Genomic DNA, 23,111 nt, shown 5'->3' with positions numbered 1-23,111 from the left:
TCTGGGACACCATGAAGGCAGTACTAAGAGGAAAGTTCATTGCATGGAGTTCATTCCTTCAAAGAAAAAAAGTCTACAAATAAATGACTTAAATGACTACAAATAAATGACTATAACTTATAGTTATAAACATATAACATTATATCTCAAAACCCTAGAAAAAGAACAAATCAACATCAAAAGTTGTAGAAGACAGAAAATAATTAAAATCAGAGCTAAAATCAATTAAATTGAAACAAAAGAAACAATTGAAAACACTGACAAAACAAAAAGTTGATTCTTTGAAAAAATAAATGAAACTGATAGACCATTAGCCATGCTAATGACGAAAAGGAAAGAGAAAACTCAAATTATTAACATACGTGATAAAAAAGGAAATATCACAAGAGACACTACACAAATACAGAAGATAATCAGAAATTATTTTGAAAACTTGAACTCAATAAAATAGAAAATAATTTATCAAAGACATTGACAAATTTCTAGAGTCCTATGATTTGCCCATATTGAATCAGGATGATAAACACAATTTAAACAGATCAATTTCAAGCAATGAAATAGAAGATGCCATCAGAAGCCTACCAACCAAAAAAAGCCCAAGACTGGATGGATACACAGCCGAGTTCTACAAGACCTTTAAAGAAGAACTAATACCGATACTTTTCAATTTATTTCAGGAAATAGAGAAAGAGGGAGCACTTCCAAACTCATTCTATGAGGCCAATATCACCCTGATTCTAAAACCAGGCCAAGGCACATCAAAATAAGAAAACTTCAGACAAATATCTTTAATGAACATAGATGCAAAAATTCTCAATAAAATTCTGAAAAATCAAATACAAAATCATATAAAAAAGATAGTACACCACAATCAAGTGGGGTTCATCCCAGGGATGCAACATTCAGAAATAATAAGTGTAATTCATTACATCAATAGACTTAGAGATAAGAATCATATGATCATCTCAATAGATGCATAAAAAGCATTCGACAAAATACAGCACTACTTCATGTTCAAATCACTAGAAAAACTAGAGATAACAGGAGCATATCTCAACACTGTAAAAGCTATCTATGCTAAGCTCCAGGCCAACATCATTCTAGATGGAGACAAATTGAAAGCATTTCCTCTAAAAACTAGAACAAGACAGGGATGCCCTCTTGCACCACTTCTGTTTAACACAGTTCTTGAAACACTGGCCAGAGCAATTAGACAGATGAAAGAAATTAAAGGGATACACATAGAAAAAAAAGAACTTAAATTAGCACAATTTGCCAAAGATATGATTCTATACCTAGAAGACCCAAAAACCTCCATCAGAAAACTTCTAGAACTAGTAAGTAAATTCAGCAAAGTAGCAGGATACAAAATGAACACCCTTAAATCAAAGGCATTTCTATATATCAGTGACAAATTCTCTGAAAGAGAAACTAGGAAAACCACCACATTTACAATAGTCTCAAAAAATGAAATAGTTGGGAGTCAACCTAACAAAATGGGGAAAGACTTGAAAACTACAGAACACTAAAGAAAGACATTAAAGAAGATCTTAGAATATGGAAATATCTCCCATGTTCTTGAATAGGCAGAATTAATATTGTCAAAATGACCATATTACCAAAAGCATTATATAATTTAATGTAATTCCAATCAAAATCCCAATGACATTCCTCATAGAAATAGAAAAAGCAGTCATGACATTCATCTGGAAAAATAAGAGACCCAGAATAGCCAAAGCAACACTTAGCAGGAAGAGTGAAGCAGGAGGTATCACAATACCAGATCTTAAACTATACTACAGAGTAATAGGGACAAAACAGGCATGGTACTGGCACCAAAATAGACTTGTAGACCAGTGGTACAGAAGAGAGGACACAGAGACTAACCCACATAATTACAATTATGTTATTTTAGACAAAGGTATATAAAGGACTAAAAGAGGTAAACACCAAGAATAACTGATAACCCATTCAGTACATGGGCCAAGAAACTGAACAAACACCTCTCAGAAGAGGATATACAATTAATCAACAAACACATGAAAAAAATAATCATCATCTCTAGCAATTAGAGAAATGCAAATCAAAACTACTCTAAGATTTCATCTCACTCCAGTCAGAAAGGTAGCTATTAAGAACACAAACAACAATAAGTGTAGGCGAGGATGTGGGGAAAAAGGCACACTCATACATTGCTAGTGGGACTGCAAATTGATGCAGCCAATATGGAAAGCAGTATAGAGATTCCTTAAAAAACTGGGAATGTAACCACCTTTAGACCCAGCTATCCCTCTCCTCGGTCTATAACCAAAGGACTTAAAAATAGCATACTACAGGGACACAGCCACATTAATGTTTACAGCAGCACAATTTGCAATAGCTAAACTGTGGAACCAACTTAAATGCCCTTCAATAGATGAAAGGATAAAAAAATGTGGCATATATACACAATGGAATATTACTCAGCAATAAAAGAGAATAAAATCATGGCATTTTCAGGTAAATGGATGGAGTTAGAGAACATAATGCTAAGTGAAGTTAGCCAATCTCAAAAAACCAAATGCTGAATGTTTTCTCTGATAGAAGGAGGCTGATTCACAGTGGGGTTGGGAGGGGGAGCAAGGGAGGAATAGATGAACTCTAGATAGGGCAAAGGGGAGTGAGGGGAAGGGAGGGGGCGAGGGGGTAAAAACGATGGTGGAATGAGATGGACATCATTACCCTAAGTACATGTATGAAGACATGAATGATGTGAATATACATTGAATACAACCAGAGATATTAAAACATTGTGCTCTATATGTGTTATATGAGTTATAATACATTCTGCTGTCACATATAACAAATTAGAATAAAAACTTAAAAACTATTCTCAGAAATTAGAGTATTCAGGGCTGGGGATATAGCTCAGTTGGTAGAATGCTTGCCTCACATGCACAAGACCCTTGGTTCAAAAACCAGCACCACCAAAATGAAAGAAAAAAAATTAGAGTATTCAGGTTGGGCATGAGGGCATATGGCTCCAATTCCAGTGATTTGGCAGGCTCATGTAGGAGGATCACAAGTTCAAAGCCAGTCTTAGAAATTAGATACTTCTTAAGCAACTTAGTGAGAATTTGTCTCTAGAAAAATAAAAAGCTGTGGTTGTAGTTTAGTGATTAAGCACCACCAGGTTCAATCTCTGATATTAAAAAAAAAAGTATTCAGGTGGGCACAGTGGTGCATGGCTCAAATCCCAGGTATTTGGGAGGCTGAGGTGCAAGGAGTATATGTTGCATTCTAACCTGAGCTAAATAGTGAGAACCTGCCTCAAAATAAAAAATAAAAAGAACTAGGGATATAGCTCATGGAGGAGCATCCATGAGTTTAATTCCTACTATAGAAAAAAAAATGAGTGTTCACCAGCACCCAGGTGTACCAAGGAACTGAGGAAGCCCACCCAGGCCAAGAGAAATCCTTTCAGACAGGACCAAGACCCAATGCTCAGCACTGCCTTCTCTCCAGGCTCAGGTCTGCAGAGAACTGAGGCTGAAGGAGATTTAAACAGCACGACCATGTGTTAAAGCAGCAGCCTCAGCACAAATGTCCACAGAAACAAGAGGAGATGAGCCCTTGTTATTTCTTCTGTTTTCTTTCCAGCTATTTCCTCACGGAACTCCATCAAAACTCAGGCTCAACACAAGCTAAGAGAGACCCTCTGAGTACATTGAATAATGAAACTACTGTCTCCAAAAACTATCTACAAGTCACTACATACAGTGGCTATAGCTTTCATCAAACAAAAGAAACTCTGAATAGAGGGAGAAACTGATTTCAGAGAAGAAATTATTATAATATTCAAATAACCACTTTTCAAAAGCAGCAAAATAAGGAATACACAGAAATAGAAAAATACATCTCATGAATAGAAAAAATGCTTGAGTTAAACCACTATTGAGAAAACATGGACACTAGACTCACTAACAAGACTTAAAACCAACTGCCTGAATCTTTAAGATGCACCACCTACAACAGGTCAAAACACCTGATGAACAACTGAGAGACTCACATGGACACATGGTGAAATCCAGTGACAGGAGGAGTCAGTGGCAATCGTCTGACAGTGAGTGACAGCTGGAGCACACAGAAGAGCTGTCGTGGTGTCAGTCTAGCTCAACAGCACACCCACCACAGGTACCTCTAGGGCACTTAGCCAACAGCAGCCCAGCACACATCCTTCTCAACATCACAAGGAAGTCTCCACGACCAGCCACCTTCAGCCACGACAGGCATTAGTGCAGAAGGCTACCAAATCCCAACATGGCACCAGGAACACTGGAATTACCATGGCATCAGTAACAGAAACACAACTGGGCGACCTCCAGATATCTGCAGGTCAAATCCCAAAGTTCTAAACAGCACACAGGTCAAGGGTGTCTCAGGATCAGTCTGAATATTTCAAAGGAAAAGAACTGAAACTGTATCTTAGAAACTTTGTGGAACAGAGCACAGGCAGGGCTTAGGGGGAATTAGAGGAGCTGAAGGCTTACATTACAAAAGAAGAACTAAAATCAACCCTTCATCCCTCCACTTCAGGAACTAAAGAACGAACAGCAAGGAGGACCTATATCTGATGCTCATATAATTAAAGAAATCAATGAAACTGTGAAGAGGAAATCAATAGAGAATCAAAATCAAAAGCAGGTTCTTCATTAACATGCTTGTAACAGATACACTTAAGAAAAAAGACACTCTCTAGCAATTAGAGAAATGTATATCAAACTTACTCTAAGATTTCATCTCACTCCAGTCAGAATGGCAGCTATCAAGAATACAAACAACAATAAGTGTTGGTGTGGATGTGGGGGAAAAGGCACACACATACTTTGCTGGTGGGACTGCAAATTGTTGTAACCACTCTGGAAAGCAGTATGGAGATTCCTGGGAAAAAACTTGGAATGAGACCACCATTTGACCCAGCTGTCCCACTCCTTGGTTTATACTCAAAGGACTTAAAAACAGTATACTACTGGGACACATCAATGTTGATAGCAGCATAATTCACAATAGCTAAATTATGGAGCCATCCCAGATGCCCTTCAGTAGATGAATGGATAGGGAAAGTCGGTATATATACACAACGGAACATTATTCAGCATTAAAAGAGAATAAAATCATGGCATTTGCAGGTAAATGGATGGAGCTGGGATAATATAATGCTAAGTGAAGCAAGCCATTCCCAAAAAACCCAAAGGTTGAATGTTTTCTTTGCTATGAGGATGCTGACTCATAATGTCATTGGGGGTGGGGGGAGCATGTGAAGAATGGAGGAACTTAGGGGAAAGGGGAGGGAGAGGAAGGGAGGGGAAAAGGGAAGAGGAATGATGATGGAATGAGTTAGACAACATTACCCTAAGTACATGTATGAAGACACAAGTGGTGTGAACATACTTTGTGTATAATCAGTGACTTGAAAAATTGTGCTCTATATGTGTAACATGAAATGAATTGCATTCTGCCATCATGTATAACAAATTAGAATAAATAATTTAATTTTAAAAAAAGAAATGAAAAAAGACACAAACTTAGAAATGAAAGACACCATTATTAATCCTACAGAGAGTAAAAGAACTATCCAGGAATATTATGAATAACTGTCTGAACACAATTTGTGAACTCAGATATAGTGGACCAACTCCTGGAGGAAAACAGTCTACCACAACTCACACACAATGGGAACAGTGAACAGGCTAATGAAGTGATACTGACCATCATCAGAGGAAAGGCATGGCCCAGGGGTGTCATGGTGGATTCTGCACCACACTAAGGAGGAAATGAAAACTGTCCTTAATCCCTCTAAAAGGAATCACGAAACAATTCCAACTCATTCCTCGAGGTGTAGCCTATATGATATGCCATGATGTGAACAGTTTTTGGCAGCCAGGCCGGGAAACTGCCTGGACCACAGATGGCTGGATTGAGCACCCTGGCTAAATAGGAAATAAGCGACAATGAAAAAAGCAGAAATAAATTGCATACATTTTGATTAAATTGTGGAAAAGTAGCTCAATTGTTTTTCTAGCTTAATTTCTTATATTCTGTAAAATCCAAGACCAGGTTGGCTTTGTTGAGGAAATTCAGAAAAGCATTTCTACAAGTGGAAATAGTAGACAATATCTAAGAGTAGCCAAAATGTCCAGGAGTCTCCAACAGCTTGTAGAGAACAGTATCAGGAAGTATAGACTGAGGTCCATGTAAACCCCCAAATTCACAAGGTACAAGGTCAAATCCCAGTGGGATGCTATTAGGAGGGGGCATATGAGAGAGAATTGGAATTAGATGAGATCATAAAAGATACCTGAATGTTTTATTAGAATGTTATTAGTGTTCTCATAAAAACCTGTTCTGTTCAGACAACCGAGATGTGATTTAATATCAATGATAGAGAATCAATAAATTCTATGATACTGAATCAATTCGTAAACAAATAATCATATTTTGATATTACCATGTTTGTCACATAGAATCTAGTGTTAATCTTCCAAGTTCAGAAAACAGGAAGCAAAATAGACTTATTCACCATCAGGAGGAGTTCTTTACTGCACAAAGCAACCAATACTCTCATGGATCTTTGTAGTCTGAACTTACTACCAACCTTTTGTGGATATATAACCACTTTCTTCAGCAACAATGACAGATGGGCTTTTTTCTCTTTTCTCTAGTAGCATTCCTGAGTAAAGACCTGCAATTCCATTTGAAATCAAATTATAAAAAGGGGTGAGGTCTCAGAAACTTTCTACACATGCTAAGAGGAAGCAAATTGGTACATAAGAATTTGTATCAAATAGAAAAAAAAATAAGTATTTTTTTGAAATCTACATTTTTTTACTCCTTTAGAATATTTTACCTTGCTCATTTCACATTTAAGGAAAATCTGTGTCTCTAATAAGTGAGCAGATTATTTCAAAGTGATAAACAGAAAGGGCTGGTGCTGAGGGAGCACCGACATGTCAGACTCAAAGGCAGGTAAGGCCCCTGCCAGCTGGACATCTCCCACCTGGTCCTGCTCACTGAAACACTCCATGATCACCCTCCCAGAAGACCTGGACCATGACTCCAGTCTATGAGGCTTTTCAGGTTTGCACAGCACTGCACTGGGGTGGGTGGTCCTTATGCTCTGGGAGAATTTTCCTCCTACACAACTGTGAGAGAATGCAAGGGCAGGAATCACTGCTGACCTGGCCCCTCAGCACCAGCATCCACAGGCTCATTGTCCACCTGTCTCCAAGAAATGGGGACAGGGCTTGGGGAGACAATGTTTCAAGGAGGGATATGTCTAGATGAGTCTTGCTCCTGGAGATTCCTCAGGCCCACCCAGGGACCCCAACTTCTCCCCTAAGAGTCTGCACCCCATACCTCAGACTGTCTTCTAGGAGGAGCTGACCCAGGAAGTGAAATTCCCTGTAACCTATAGGACATAAGGCATCTGTGGGCACCTTTGGGCAGCCCTAGGAAAGAATAGGAGAGTGGCTGAGGAGACAGGACCCTCTGAATTATCAAAGGAAATTTCTACCCAAAGACATTACATCATATATGCCTGGAGAAGATAATGGAAGAGAGACACAAACTCTTTCAACAGTGGAGTTCCAGGTAAGTACTCTCTGCTCTCACCACAGGGCACATTCGCCAAAGAAAACCATCTCTGATGCTGTGCCCAGGTGAATGCAGTGTGAACAGCAAAGAATTGGTGATGCTGGGGAGGTGGATTCTGTAAAGGTGAGGACAGAGCAAGAATTTTAAGGACATACTGACAGCCACAGCAAGGGCTAGGTTGGTGAAAGCAGGGGGGCTACTGGAAAGAAAGAGGAGCATGGACCCCGTGGGTCAGCACCCTCCACACAGGAACCCACACCTGAGGCAGGATCCCCTGAGGCCCTTTGTCTTCAATGCTCACTGAGGTGCTGGGCTGGCATCAAGCTGCACAGAGCGGGTTCTGCCAAAGGGGCTGCAGACCAGGCAGCACACTAGGAACCCACCTGCACCAGCCTACACCATGGCCTGAAGGCACCAAGGACTGATCTGTAGCAGCATCTGACTCAGGTCTGGCTTGACTGACTCTGGAGCTGACAGTGGGAGGCCAGAGTCCAGCCACAGCTGGTTCCCACCAGTTCTAACCAGCCCACCTCCCTGAGCAGTCCTGGCCCCACACACTCATCATTTCCTGCCTTCTAGGGAGTTCTGACATCCTTCCTAAGAATCTCATAGCACCTGCAAGTCACAGGGAGACCTGAGCCAGAGCCACTTGGGCCTCATGCAACAGAGAAGACACAGTCCTTGAGATGGATTCTGAGCTGCAGAGGATGAGAGATGAAGGCCTCTGAGACTGTGTATATCTACCATCTCTCACCAGCTGCCTACAGAGTGGCCAGGGCTCCACATGACCCCTCTCTCACCCCAGCTCACATATGCACACTCTGGAACCTGAGAGACAGAAGATGTATCAGCCTCCTGGATAAATAAGCCAGAAGGACAGGGTCTTTGCAAAAGCTCTTTTTCAGGCACTATATCCACCCTGCAAAGGGACCTGCCCCACTGGGGGGACATTTCCACTTAGGTAGCGCTGAGCTTTCCTTACCAAAGCAGACCTGGTTGGCTTCCTGCTCTTCTAGGCACAGAGTTACAAGCATGTTGAGAAATTTCAGCCTTGGTGTCCAAGGAAGCCAACCCTAACCTCAGAGAAGGTGGGTGCCAGATCTGGCCAGAATAGAAAGGAGAGAGCCAGGCAGCCAATACTTGGGAATTCATGACTGGGGCTGTATGGCCAAGTTCTCCTCATACTTTAACTCTGTCAATACATTTCCAGTCAAGAAAATAAAAAGATATCAGGAAATATAATTATTAAGTGCATGAAAAGTAATTATATGGCAATAATAAAAAGAAGTCAGTGAAAAAAAATGCAAGCACTTGAACCAGCTTAGGTAAGGAGCTTGCTTCTCCCACCGTTCAGAATAAAAACCAACTTGCAGAGGAGTAAACACATTCCAAGTTTGGCTCCAGAATCTGACTGCTGAAATGTGGCCTCAGAAGGGCTCATTCCCCAGTGGCCAGAAGGGGACACTTAATGATTTATCTCTCAGAACCCACCATGTCCCTTGTCCTGTAGGTTTTTTAATAAGAAGATTAAAGAATTCCAAAAGAAGTGAGTGATACACTCACATCTATTAAAAATGAGGTCCCTCCATCAAACTGCATTTCGGTGCAAGATGGCTGCCTTACCTTAGGGGAAATGTCTGAAGTCTTTACAAAGAAAAATGAAATCATATGCAGGGAATATTACATGGAAAAAGAAATAACCTCACAAATAAATTAAACATGAGAAAATTATTTAAAAACATTTCCAAGAACATAGAAATACTTGGAAAAATGCTCATGTAAATGGTATTCAGTAAAAAGCAATATATAGGCACATGGAAATAAACAAGGATAGACAGTATAAGATGTTGGAATGACTTTCGGTTTGCAGCTAGCAGCTACAAGCAGCTCAGAATCCTAGGAAAACCTCCACTCCTACAGGCCTGATAGGAACACCTGCAGGATGGGGCACTCTGCCCTAGTGAGCCGTCTGTGAAACCACATCCTCAGTGCTTGAGGTCAGCGTTGCCAGGCTACAAGGCCAGGAAACCAAGAGTCGGGTACTTCAGGGCATGAAACCCCAACTCATAAGGCCCCCTCTCAAAGGGACAAAGACCCTATCAATCTGCCTTCCACTGCATAGCAATATTTAGCGCTTCCTCATAGTGCGGCTATGTTAGACATAAGATGATTGGTTTCTAGATGTTGCATAACCTGCTTGCTTATGTATGATTGGAAGATGCATTCTGTATCAATTGCAATCAGTTCCGCATTAAACGAGCTGCTAGAGGTCACTGAGGTTGCCACCTGCCAGCTCTCTCACCAGCTCCCGGTGTCTGTGTGTTGACTCTGCATCTCTACCCCCCACGACTGAGGTAGCCAAGTGACCAAGTGAACCATACCAGTGACCAGACAAACCACAATAAGGGATAAACACACATGTATTAACAGTAAGATGTACTGTACTGGACTTTTCTAGTAATTTGAATTTATCCATAAACTATAACCTGACAATGTTTTTTCAATGTGTACATTCATGAAGTGTGTGCACTTGGGGACAAAATTTTTAAAAGAATGAAATGGTTAAGAAATTAAAAATTAAACTGGAAACAAGTTAGGTTCCCGAAGCAGGAACGTGGGAGGGAACTGAGACTCACCAACTCAGACAGCAATAGGAGTCTTATCAACTGAGGCAGAGAAACCACACAATACACGTTACAGCATTACAGTAACAGAGCATTAATGGTAACACTAAGTTGCTGAAAACTCAATGACAGAAACAAGTAAAATTCTGGTTCCCCAAGATGGTCAAACTATAAGGAATGACAAAAATATTTGGTAGTGCACTCCCTTCCAGGCAAAGGTAGGGGAGAGCAGGGAGAGAGGGCACCTGCCCAGGGCCCATTCACCACTATTTGGATGAGACATACAGGTGTCAGCTGGATGCAGTGGTACATGCCTCTAATCGCAGTGGCTAAGTACCCTGAAGCAGGAGGATTGAGAGTTCAAAGCCAGTCTCAGCAACTTAGCTAGGCCCTAATTAACTCAGACCCTGTCTTTAAATAAAATGTAAAAAAGGGCTGAGGATGTGGCTCAGTGGTTAAGCACCCTTGGGTTCAAACCCTGGATTGAGCAAAAGGGAGGAAGAAGAGGGGAGGGGGAAAGGGGATAGAAAAGATAGTGGAATGGGATGGACATTATTACCCTAGCTACATATGATTGCGTGAATGGGTGATTCTACATCATGTACAACCAGGGAAATGGTAAGTTGTGCTCCATCTGTGTACAGTGAGGAAAAAAAACATTCTGCTGTCATGCATGACTAATTAGAACAAATAAAATAAATCATGAGTAATTGATAAAGTGTATAGAAACTGAAGATTTACAAACTATAAATCCTGGAATTGCTGACTGTTCAGAAACTACACTGGATCATGGGTGGTGGTGAACAACTGAAAAGGATTAGGGGTCAATCTACATTGTTCAAGCAGCTCCCCATACAACTTCCTCTCTAAGGAAAGCCTGAGGTTGATGAGATACTGAGCCAGGCTAATGCTGGCAGCAGATACAGTGATGGATGTTAACCTGCCAATCAGCAGATCCTTTCACTGGGCTCAGAATTTTCATCTGTGCTCCAGACATCTGAAGGATCTCAAATATTTTGGCACCTTGCAACCTGATTGTGCAGCCAATCAAGTTGTTTGGAACACTGAGTTTATGAGTAACCTGAACAAGTGCATGCAAACCTGCCTGATAGCCTTTCATCTTTGGAGAGCTGGATTCAATGCCGCTGAATCTGGTGTTGCCACACATCAGAGGACAATGAGACTGTTACATTGCCAACTGGTACGGCTTAGCTGCCTCTGGAATGGCAGATTGTCCTTGAATGGCACAGGTCTCTACAAGGGTCCCTCCATATCAGGGTTGAAGCACATAAACAGGGTACTGTGGGGAAAGCTCACACTGACATTGCCTGTGCTGTATCTGTCATGACCCCCTGCAAAGAGGACTGCAGAAGGTGGCAGCTTGGGCATATAAGATTACCAACACCGTGGGGGGACTCCAACATGATGGTGCACATCTGTTTGACACTCATTGATGGATTGCGGGATGCCCACCCTGCTGCATTGGGGGAGCATATCCTTGACACCAGGGCTTGAGCCCCTGTGTTCTCTCGAATCTCCTTCATCTCACAACCACCTTTTCCAATGAGGGAGCCACAATGACTAGCAGGGACCACCACCAGGGTCTACGGGCAGCTGTGCTACTTGTCAAAAAACTGCTAATGTCTAGTTGGTCAATGATCATAGCAAAGCTTTGAAAGTGACATTCATGTGTCCAGCCATAGTGACCATTCTCTCAGGACAGTTCCCTCAGCAAAGTTCATAGGTGCAGCACTCTCCTCCCACATCTTAACTGATTCTCCTTCCTTTCCAATGATAATGCATCTTCCTTTCCACACATAAGTAGCTGAATGCTGAGAGTGACACTTAATCCACCTTCCATCGTCCATGTTGAGCAGGGTTATAGGGAGCTGGACTTTGAGTGTTCAAGTCTTTGGCCACTGGTGGGAGTGAAAGGAAACCATGCAGGGGTGAGGCTACCTAAGGGAAAGACAGTGGGCAGGAAGGGGTAGGGGGAAGCTGGGACCCAAGGATAGGGCAATGCAGAGGAAAATTGGGGTATAGGAGAAGGAGGGGGTGAAGAAGAAAGAGGGAGGAGTAGGAAGGAGGTAGAAGAGGAGGAAGAAGGGGAGAAGGAAGGGAGTGGAGAAGGAGGAACTGAGTGGAGAAGGGGAAGAAGGGGGAGGAGGAGAAGTGGTGGAGGAAAAGGAGGGGAGAGTGGAGGTGGAGGAAGGGGAGGAGGAATTGGAAGAGGATGGAGAAGGGGGAGGAAAGGGTAGAGGAGGGGAGAGGGAGGGGTTGGGAGGAGGAGTTGGAGGAGGGGGCGTGGAGGCAGAGGTGGAGGGGTTGGAGGAGGAGGGGAGGAGATATAAAGCAATGCCAATGATCCCGGCTTCTGATTTGGTTGGTCAGGGATAAATTATATTTTTTAAACTGCACCAAGATAAAGATAATTTATATGCAAAGAAATATACTGGGCGAGTTGGGTGCAGTGGCACACACCTGCAATCCCAGCAGCTTTCGAGGTTGAGGCAGGAGGATCATGAGTTCAAATCTACCCTCAGCAAAAATCAAGGTAAGTTGCTAAGCAACTCAGTGAGACCCTGTCTCTAAATAAAATACAAAATAGGGCTGGGGATGTGACTCAGTGGTTGAGTACCCCTGAGTTCAATCCCTGGTACCACCCCCCCCCAAATATATTTACATAAACAAACACACACGCGCACACACACACACATACACACACAGACGAGATAGTATGCTAAAGAGGAAAATGCAGGGATATCTTTGTGTTAAAAACGTGTTATGGGGCTGGGGTTGTAGCTCAGTGGTAGAGTGCTTGCTTAACACAGGTGAGGCACTAGGTTTGATCACTAGCACAACTTAATAAAACTAAATAAACAAGAAGCCTCATAACTTAAAAAAATGTGCTGTACCTGGGAACTTATGTTCATTAACTATCACTGGGTAAAATTATGAATCTAGAAGTCCACTAGGCTGATTAGAACAAACCCCATTTTGTTTGGTCAGGAAAGCGCCTTCAGTGGTCAGATAAAGGAAGGACTAGGATCACTAAAATTTTGTGGCCCCTCATCTACTTTAACTGATTACAGCTTGTTGTAAAATATAATTGAGAGTTTCAATATTTTCTAGAAAAATGCTCCATTCAATTACTTTTCTTATCAGACCTCCTTTCAGGTCTGTGCATTGAAGCCGATGGAGGACCTCACCCAGGTAGGCCGATGATTCATTCTCAAGGGAGTACCACCATCTTGCACTCACATGGCATTCCCATCTGGGATGCCACTGTATCTTTCCAATGCTTCAGTGTCCACTCCAGAAGGATTCTCTGACACATGAATGCAGAGTAGGATGCTGTGCCATGGCCTGTCAAACCCAGTGGAAAGCCAATCTGACATGGCGGGATCAGATCCAAGCATCATTATTTATGCTCCCTTTGGATAGGCACAAATCGTGTGAAAATATTTGATGGCTTTCTTCTTTTTTTACACTTGGAACAATGAATCGATACTTTCTTTACATTCTTATGAAAGACCTTATATAACCAGAGATATTGCCACACACATGGGCAACCACTTTTCATCAGGGATAAAACTACAGTCATTCTTCTATCCAGTTGTTTCAAACCAAGGTGCATTAAAGACTCTTGTTAAAATTGTTCAGATAAACATGCTGATTGGGATCATAGTCAATGTTTAAGAAGTCAGACTTTAAGAAGTAGTGTTCTAATCCAGAGCTCACTCATCACTCATGCTCCTTCACTCAGGAAGCAGTTCAGCCTGGAGGATGTCACTTTGACAGACACTCACAGAGTGAACTGTGGATGCATGGTTATAGGATTTTAGACCTGACATTAAAGGGTTGAAGTCATGATTTTAATGGAGTAAAGTGAGTAACACTGGTCAAAGGTCACAACAATTAGTTTTTAATCTGGAAACACAGAGGGACGAATATGTTGAGGTGAGATTTGAAGTGTCATAGGGCAAGTCTTGGTGAGCCAACCCTTATTTTCAAAAGGAAGCTGATGACTCAGATGCCAAAATGTGTCCCCAGGAAAACCACTGAGTTTTCTCAATCAAATCATAAACCTAGTTTTTCTTTTTTCATTATTAACTTCAACAGCACAAATTTAGTAGGGGAAATGATGATTTTGAGGCAGGTATTCTCAGGAGTGTGCATCCCCCCCCCCCCCCCCGGCTGTGGTCCATCCTAAGTTGAAGCATGGACCATTTCTGACAATAAAGAGATTGACTCAGACCTGCACCGAGGCTGGCTGTGTCACTACTGCCTCTCAACCTTCCCTTCCTCATCAATTGGCCCCACCAGTGTGAAGTGGAACAGCCCTGTTAGTAACAGCACAGGAGACTGAAGGAGGGGATCAGACTTCCACAATTAAAGAAGGTATCTCGGGAAGGCGTGTGCACATCCCAATCCTCTCTGGCCCAAGGAAGGGAGTGGTCATTTCCACCCTCCGTCAATGCTCCTGTCACACCAGATGGGGCCTAGGAGGAAATGCCACCTGCATTCTTATTTCAAGGCATGTCCTGCCTCAAGGCTGCATCTTCTCAAGGAAAGTTCTGTCAAACTAAAACACAATCTCACACAACCATGCAAGACAAGCAAATTATCTGAGCTAATATTGAGGATGATACTGTGGGAAATCAGGTATTTCAGTTGCCCAGAAGCAGTGTCCTGGGATGGTCTCCACAGGGTCTGCCTCTTTCCCTCTTTTTCACAGGAGCAGCCTCCAGAACTCAGCCTTATAGGAAGAAGATGTGGCATGATTGTCATTGTTTCCCCACCCACCATCCAGATGGCAACCCACGCTTCCATGTAGACACAAGGCCTTCTTTCAGTTCCAAAGTCAGCTTGAGTTTAAGTGAACCCTGGAATCTTCCATCTTGGTACGATGGGAAACAATGCTTCCCTATCCAGGGGAGGCCACGAGGGCAGATAATACAACATCCTGTGGAGATTACCAGCTTTTGTGTCTAGTGGGCTGTGTTTTCATTTCTACATTAGAAAGCCAAAATTCAAACCAGGTTACCTTAATTCCAAACCCTAATTAACCACCAAGGACTTCCTAGAGAGTTAAATACTTAATTTGCCTTTCTTCTGGACACACCTTTTAAATATTCCTTGTGAAACCCCTTGCTAGACCCCTAAATCACTAACAGGTTGGTTCTGTCTCATTTGTGAATTGCTATTAGCTCAAATAACCAGGCATGGGGAACCTGGGGAGTCCATAAGCTCACTATATATATATATATATATGCTTTCTCATTATATATTGAAATGTCACAGAAGTTTCTCTCAAATCTCAGCTGCAAAACTTTTCATGAGTTCTGAATTTACATGAATATTTAAAATTCAGGTTATGCCAGAAAGTTGATTTGAGCTCAATGTCAGTCAGACTGCACCTGACAGAAACTGGACTGTACACAGAAGCAGGTCTCAGGTAGATAAGGTCTAGGAAGACAGGAATAATTATACATATATAAGCATTCATATATATGAATGAAAAAATTCCAAATCTTCTCCATTGTGGAACCTGTGCATTGCCACAGAATGAAGTCAGTCTTACTAAAGATTACACAGAATTTTAGTGTCAGGTTGGAGATGTTTTATCCTAAAAAATGTTGTAAATATGTAGAATGCATTTGAGAAAATAAAAGAGATAACAAGTGCCTCAAAATCAATGAGGTGAATTTTTCTTCTAAAAGACTAAACAAATGTCATCTCTCTAAAAAAACAAACAACAACAACAAAAACTACTAACAAAGGTGAGAAGAGTACCCCTATACACACACCTTCTTGCTTTTAACACACATATATACTTATGACTGAGATGGCTAGAGGGATTAAGAGGACCACCTCATACATTTTTAAACCAAAATTGTAGGCCACAAACTAAAGAGTCTTCTGTTTTTTGAGAAGCTACCTCCATTGTAAATCACCCAAGCACTGGAAGATAAACTCTTCACTCTCATACTAGCCTTCTGAGGGAATCTACTTTTCAACTAGACTGCTCCCCTTCTAAAGAGTATGTCTCTGGTTGGAGTTTATAAAATGTCCCAAATTCCCCATTAATAAAAGTAATAGCTAATTGTTGGCTACTTTCCCATTTCTATCATGAGCCCTCTCTTCTGAAAGACCTGCTGACCATGTGTTCTGCTAACACTGTTGACCTGTTTCTTATTCTGTTTTTTTACTATACTGCAAACTTCTTTATGGGAAGAAGACAGTGTGAAAGAACAAATTAGTATCTTACTAGAAGGCAATATTATAAGTACCCATGTTGACTCAAGCATACAAAGTACTCAGCGAATACAATGGTATTCACCATAAATACCATTAATGGAGTTGAAATTGAGGAAAAACAAATAAATCTTCTTTCACCAACAATGTTATTATACTCTGTTCTAGAGGTCATCAGGCTGAGGGTATAATCCTATTGACTTTGCTGTAGATGATACCTCTGACACAAGGGTCACAATAGTAGTGGTCTACCCAGTTGTTTTCCTGAACTTGTGTCATGGGAGTCTTAGACCAGATGCCTCATTCTGGGAGCCCTAACTAATTACACACAGCCACTCACGACCAAAAAAGAAAGTGTAATTGTGCAAAGCTGGAAAGACAACTAATCAACATGGTCACAATGGGAAATCAAAAGGAAACCAGCATCTCGGATCTGTCCTCCAGTTGCTGAGATGAGCTTCAGGTGTGGAGGAAGGACGGGGGCAGAGCTGAGAGGTCTGCATACTTAAGCAGTCATGGATCACCTCTCAGTCCTGCTTCTGTGAGGAGGCTTCCTCGAGAGAATGTTATTGCTTAAGGGAAAACTGCCCCTTGATGCTCAGGATGCTTGTCTATCAGACCTGTGATCCTGGAAGAGGCAATTCAATCTGCATGAGAGGACAGCTCCTGCTTAAGGGAGGGTCCCACTGTGGGTGATCTGCCTCCCTTGCATCATTCTTGAAATTTTATGACAAAAATTTAAAATCTCTAGAGGCTACTCCAGGGGTCTGAAATGGGAAACCACAAATTTTTCCCATCTTGAGGGGGAATAGAAAGATTAGCTAAATTTGGGGTTGATAAACCTTACATAGCTAGGTTTTGTGAGTACTCCTTAAATGATTAGCATGCCTATATGAAGAACTCAACAGGAATCTGACCCAATGTTTACACTAACAAAGAGAAAAGATACAAAATGAAGGCAGATACAGCAATCTTTATCTTGCTCAGTTACCCACAGGACATCTTTAAGCAGAAGTAAAGGGTAATGGCTTTTAGCCAAGCAGTCCTTCTTTACTCTGTCTATCTCAAATTAGTAAAAATCAATAGTTCTTCATTTGGGCCTGCATGTGTGTCCAGTGGGTGAACTGTTCACACCAGAGTGTCAAAAGCACTCCGTAGCTCATGCTAATGCTGCCATTTCTTGAACACACAATATAAAGAGTCAGGATGACAGCACACCACAATGACCTCAACTCCCCCATCCTCCAGAGACAGAATGAAGGCTGCTCCTATCTTCTCACATCTGAACTCTGCTTAGATGAGTTCTCTCTCATTTGCACAGCTCATCATTCCAGGGACTGGTTTACTGTGGCAGGCAAAATGGGCCTCATTTCTTAACACAGTTAAAAAACAGATTATAGCTGGGCCTGGTGGTACATGCCTGCAATCCCAGCAGCCCAGGAGGCTGAGGCAGAAGGACCATGAGTTCACAGCCAGCCTCAGCAAAAAGAAGGGCTAAGCAACTCAGTGAGACCCTATCTCTAAATAAAATACAGTATAGGACTGGGGGTGTGGCTCAGTGGCCAAGTGCCCCTGAGTTCCTTCCTGGTACCAAAAAATGATTGGAAAATCAATGATCTATGAAAATAAGATTTCAAAAACTACTATTTTCAGTTTGAGACCCTTTTGTTTTAAAAATGATGTCTATAAGGGAAATTTCCATTTATAGAGTGTGTCTCTCAGCCTCAGGATAGGAAAGATGACTGGAACACTAAAGAACGGAAAATGTGTCAACTTAGATGTACGTGTGTGTGTGTGTGTGTATGAACAGAGAGAAAGAGAGAGAGAGAGAGACAGAGAGAGAGAGAGAGAGAGAGAGAGAGAGAGAGAGAGAGAGTGTCTGTGTGTGTGTGTGTTGTAGATGGACACAACATCTCTATCTTATTCATTTCTATGTGGTGCTGAGAATAGAACCCAGGGCCTCACACATACTAGGCAAGCTCTACACTGAGCCACAACCCCAACCCCTCATCTTTTCTTAGAATGATGATAAACAACAGCTTCAATTAACAACAAATTATAACATTATATCCACATTAATCATGTGTTGTTACAAATGTGTGTTGTTGTTTTTTTAACTCAAATCTCCTACTTTACTGAGACAAAAACTGAAACTTTGAAAGATTCAAAGTTTACATTAACCCCAGGTAATAATTCCCTCATTATTACATTTAAAGAAAAAATCCAGGTTTTAGCTTGGTAAAACCACATTTTAAATCTACCATTTTAATCAGCTTTTTTGCTGCCATGACTAGAAGATCTGACAACAACTTTAGAGCAGGTAGCGTATTTGCTGCTCATGGTTTCAGAGGTCTCAGTCCATGGACAGCTGATTCCCTTGCTCTAGGCCCAATGTGAGGCAGAACACCATGTCAGAAGGGCATGGAGAAGAAAAGCAGCTCAGGATATAGCAGTCAGGAAGCAGAAAGAGAGGGCTGCCTTCACCAAGGACAAAATATAGCTTGCAAAGCCACATCCCCAGCTACCTATCTCCACCAGCCACACCCTACCTCCAAAGTTGCCACCAAGGTAATCCATTAAAGTGGATTAGTGAGCTGATCAGGTAAAAATGCTCATCACCCCATCATTTCACCTCTAAACTTTCTTCCAGTGTCACACATATGAGCTTATGTGGAACATCACAAATCTAAATCACATCTAGAGAAAGGAACTATATTTTGGTCAGTTTCTGCATCACTGCGACCAAAATATTCAACAAAAACAACATAAAGGCGGAAGGTTGATTTGGGGTTCCTGGTTTCAGAGGTCTAATTTTCAGAAGGCTGACTGCCTTGCTCTGGGCTCAAGGTGAGGCAGCACAATTGGGTGTAAGAGCCAACTGCGGATTAAAGAAATGGGGTGGCTGCAGGACGAATAATACTTCCAGGACATGCTCCCAATGACCCATCATATCTACCCATGTCCCACCTATCTGCTTTTACCACCCAGTCAGTCCATCCAAACTAGAATGGACTGATAAGATCCCAGCTCTCATAATCTAATCATTTCACCTCTGGATATTCCTGCATTAACAGAAACTTTTGGGGCACACCACGGATCCAAACCATAACAAATCCCCTTTGGAAATGCCTTTATTTCATACACCAAACCTTTCCAGCCCAAACAAACTTTCTTCCTATTGAAAGGAAAAAAGGAAGTATGCATGTTTTATCCTGGAGAGTATAATGACAAATTTCATATGACAAGTATAATGGTTAATTTCTTGTAGCTCAACCTGTTTCCCAATGCAACAAACCTGTCCTGACATCTACTCCTTGACATTGTGGCACACATCCCAAAAAGTCTGGGCTCTAACCCTACGTGAACCCAATCACCAAAGAACTACTATTTACAGGACAAATTGGTGGATTCAAAATTCTAGATGATATAAATACTGTCATCAGATGCAGAAAATGCTTGGGAGCACTATGACACATTCAGACTTCTACCACCTCGCTGTCACTTCTACTCTGCTGTCATATGGGATTCCCAAAGATTTTGAACCTAATCTTACAAAAATTACACATATAGAGTGAATAAGAATTAAAATGATTTGGATATTAAAGAAAGATGAACCTTTCTTAGAACTAGCTATTGCACATGACTGTATGAATACAGACTCAAATTGGACAGGAAAAAAAATAGAACCAATAAATAATAAATTATTTTAAATACTCCAAACATCAAATAAATAATTCATCACGTACAGGTAGTTTTACATACAGGGGAAAACCATTGTCAGTCTGATTAAAGTATGATGATATACAGAGAGGATTTGGGGGTTGGTTTGGACCACTCATTCACATTTTCTTCACAATATAATCTTGATCATTGGAACTTTTTAAGATACAGTAGACCTATTTTATGTTGGAGGGAAATGCTGTCAGATGCAGAGGATGGAAATGATTGAAGCTGAGAACGAGCTCACAATGGCTAGTATCACTAACATCATTCAGGGATTGCTTCCTTGATGCCTTTAGAACTATTTCCTTTTCCTGAAGACTACGATCTTTTCTCTCAGACTCTCTATCAAATGCTATGATTGAGCCTTTCAAGCTCTGCATGCACACTGTGGTACTTAGCCCAAAGGGTCCACTGTGAAGCTGAACTTCTCTGAAGCTGCATATGTATTGGAGATCCTGCACAGTGTAAAGCCTTGACTGAGCAGACCCTCATGACTTAGGAGAGGAATATTGCATGCCAAGAACCAAAATTATTTTGGGCTATCTTAGAGCCTTTAAAATCTGTTTATTTTCAACCTTTATATCTTATCTAAAATCCCTGTTATGAAAATATATCACTAATTTTAGCCAACCTCTTCCCTATATCAATCTTAAAGCTACAAATTCTACAAGATTATTTCTGAAAATTATAAGCAGGTTTCCTCGCCTGCCTACGTAAGGACCCCAAGGAAAAATCTGGTAAACCTACTGATTCACAGACATCTTTGTTCCATGGGTAAGGAAGTTCATCAAAACTCTTCAATGGAGGAACAAATCTTTAAAGTGTAATATGAATCTGTGTGTCAAGGCCACAGTCATTCACATTTGCCTCAGAATAAAGTAATTTCTTATTTCCCTTAAAACAATGTTAACATTTTATATCACCATTTTCTCAATATTTCTCTTGTGAAACAATCAGGTGCCCTATGTAATGAGGACTGGCTTGGGACATAGGCTTGGATGCTAATAGCACAACCATGAGTTGCCGCAGTCTAATAGAGGAAGTAGATGAACAACACAACCCAGCAAAGGTCAGGATATGCACATAGGGAGCAACTCTCCTGGAGCTGACTAGTTTTCACAAATACGGAGATGAAGGTACCCCAAAAGGAACCTGCAACCTTCACTCTCTACTTGCCTTCCCATGCATGCTTGATTCCTAGTTGGCACTGGCCCTGAGATGGAAACTCCTCCTTGGGGTCGCCTCCAACAGGAAGGGAGGAATAGGATACAGAGAACTTCAGACACTGGGATTGCAGATTAGCTGGAATGTACCCTTTCTTTTTTCCTGTATTTTCCTTAGTGCATGATACTTACACATAATGCTGTGATGTTATAAGGCAGTCACACATGCACAAAGTAGAACAACATAACTTTGCCATTACCCTCCCAGCATCTCTTCTTTTTCCTTATTCTTCCCTCCTCCTTGTGCCTGGTCCTTTCCTCTACTGATCTCAGATTCTCTTACGATCTCCCTCTATACATTTCTTTTACTTTTTTTTTTTTTTTTTTTTTTTTGGTGCTGGGAACTAAACGCAGGGCCTTGGACATGCAAGGCAGGCACTCTACCAAATGAGCTGTATCCCCAGCCCCCTTCTTTTCCTTTCTTTGTAACTTCAACCCCAGAGAAAACATGAGCCTTGACTTTCTGAGTTGACTTTTTTCACTTCACATATATTCTCCTGTTCCATACATTCTCCTACAGATAACAATTTCATTCTTCTTTATGACTGAATAAGATTCTACTGTGAATTTACCCCATATTTTTTGTATTAATTCATCCACTGATACACACTGATGCCAGTTCCATATTTTAAATTGTGCTGCTATGGTCCTGGACATGCAGGTATCACTATAATATCCAAACATCAATATTTTACAGTAAATACAAAAAAGTGGTATAGCTCATCATATGATTTTCCACAATTTTTTTATAAAGGCTGTCCTTACTCCAATATGTTTTTTAGTACATTTATCCAGGATCAAATAACAATCTGTGTGGGTTTGTCTCTTTAAATTCTACTCTGAACCACTGGTTTGTCTCACTTCTCTGGTTGAATGTGTTCATGTTTTAAGAACATTATATCCTCAAATTTCTGAGATTTACTTTATAAATTTCTTAATCTAATTAAAGTATTATTATTTCTTCAGTAGTTAGCTCATTTCAAACCTAATGATTCATTTTTCATGTTAATAAATTACTGAAATGTGGATTAAATGAATCATCTGATCATACAGCATATTTAGTCCCTCAACAAATTCCTTGTTGCTCATCCCCAAATGCAATTTTTGTTTACAGAAGTTTGCCTTTGAATATACAGGAATGAAGTTAGCATACAAACTAGAATCCATGGTTTGAGCAAGTAGCGTTCAGGATTTGGACGAGGGTCTCATCTTCTGAGATATTGTTCTCCATTGCTCTGAGCTCAGTGATCACACCAGGATATTGAAAACCAGCTCATAATGTCCACACCATCCCTCCACCTGCTGCCCAGATTTGAGATTGTCAAAAATTTTCTCCAATACCCTACCCCAATATTATTCTCAATGATTCCTCAGAATAATTGAGAATAATTGTCCTATAAGAACAGAGACATTTACTCTGATGCTGCCTCAAAAGACAAATCCTTTAAGGACTCCATCCCATTGTACTGGCCCCTGAGTCAGGGAGGGGCATGGTCAGTGGGCTCTCCCCCCATCTCTTTCCACTTCCCATTCTGCCGCCTCTTACCTTTTGCCTTCCCACACTTCTCCTTCTCCAAGAGACAGTTTGGCCTGTCATCTCATGGGATTGCTTTTCGTTCTTCTACGTCCACATTCTACATGTATTCTTGAG

At 41.2% G+C, this 23,111-nt stretch overlaps 1 protein-coding gene and 1 pseudogene across 2 annotated transcripts in view; both read right to left on the bottom strand.

The window, feature by feature from the left end:
- Positions 1–23,111, bottom strand: part of LOC308655607 (uncharacterized protein) — an 801,622-nt gene that overhangs the window by 378,226 nt on the left and 400,285 nt on the right. The gene's annotated exons all lie outside the window — the stretch shown is intronic.
- LOC308648453 (poly(rC)-binding protein 2-like) lies at positions 11,034–12,117 on the bottom strand (annotated as a pseudogene). Its single transcript has one exon. The product of its transcript is annotated as a poly(rC)-binding protein 2-like (transcript).

Source organism: Spermophilus citellus (genome assembly GCF_964194105.1).
Source record: "Spermophilus citellus genome assembly, chromosome: 1".
Lineage (NCBI taxonomy): Eukaryota > Metazoa > Chordata > Mammalia > Rodentia > Sciuridae > Spermophilus > Spermophilus citellus.
The sequence above is the reverse complement of the archived record's forward strand: the minus strand, read 5'-3'. Positions and strand labels throughout refer to the sequence as shown.